Below are 1,143 nucleotides of genomic sequence, written 5' to 3' on the forward strand. Positions count from 1 at the left end.
TTTATGCTGCATAAATCTGCGGTTATTGATACACAGTTTAGATTCAGTCCCTGCAGTTAACTTGCTGACTTCTCCAGTTGTTCACAGTTAAATATGAAGCATCAAGTGTGTGCATAACGAGAAGGAGTTTACTTCCCACATCTTGTGTTTATATGTGTCTTATGTCCAGCATTCATCAATGGCGAGAGCAAGGGGGAAAGGATAAGACCAATGTGTAAGTCTGTCTGTGCCCATGCACGGCACCCACATCGGTAATTCTCTACTGTGCATTTACAGCCAGTTCTCGGGTGCCCCTACACCCAGCCCCTGCCACTTTTGAAATACCTCCATTGTTTCGTACTATCTCTCTGTGCTCTTTTCACCAAGACGAATCACTTCTCCCCAACTGCTACAAATTTCATCTGACAAAACACTCATTAAGAATCGTATGCATCAACATGCACTTCGCATCTCTCGTTATTTGGTTCTCATGGATCTCTTTCATACGATAAAAGTTCACAGCAACTTGACTTGTAAAAGACAATCGCGTTCCTGTTCATTGTCCCAATTCAATCTACATTTCAATGCAGTTTAGGCAACAGACTCAAATTATTCTTTGAGATTTTATTATAGCGTCGATGCATATAAACAGACCATTGGACAGCTGTGATCATCCAAAGATAGCAAAATTGAAAATCGTTGACAACAACGACGAGAGTGGGATTCGAACCCACGCGTGCAGAACACAATGGATTAGCAGTCCAACGACTTAACCTCTCGGCCACCTCGTCACAAAAATCGTGAGCACATTTGACCTTATGAATAAATGAATTGCGTAAATTATGCTGAGCAGCAGATATTTCTACATGGTTTTGGTGAAATGATAAATAGTACAGGACGGTTCCAATAGTATCGTCTTACCTCTGAGTTGTGGGGCAAACAGACTCCCACTGTGACACTCTGCTCACAGTGATCTGAACAAAAATGAAGAAATGACGATGTAACAATGTCTGTTGAAATCTGTGAAGATTTGAAGCCAACGGACTGAAGTGCCCGTGACAGCAGGAGGTGTAAAGTTGTCTGTGAGGAATTGGTTTCCAGACTGGAGGAGAGTGCATAGTGCTCAATGTCATTATTCAGAACACCTTTCTTCCACTCAGATAT

The 1,143-nt window shown here is 42.0% G+C and overlaps 1 non-coding gene across 1 annotated transcript; it reads right to left on the reverse strand.

Annotated features, from left to right (window-relative positions):
• Nucleotides 1-688: 688 nt before the first annotated feature.
• On the reverse strand, nucleotides 689-770 carry trnas-gcu (transfer RNA serine (anticodon GCU)). The gene has a single exon. It is a non-coding gene; the product is annotated as a tRNA-Ser (tRNA).
• Between the last annotated feature and the right edge of the window lie 373 nt (nucleotides 771-1,143).

This window comes from Chiloscyllium plagiosum, unplaced genomic scaffold, assembly GCF_037043375.1.
Source record: "Chiloscyllium plagiosum isolate Xiang-an unplaced genomic scaffold, Cpla_swu_hap1 HiC_scaffold_47, whole genome shotgun sequence".
In the NCBI taxonomy this organism is placed as follows: domain Eukaryota; kingdom Metazoa; phylum Chordata; class Chondrichthyes; order Orectolobiformes; family Hemiscylliidae; genus Chiloscyllium; species Chiloscyllium plagiosum.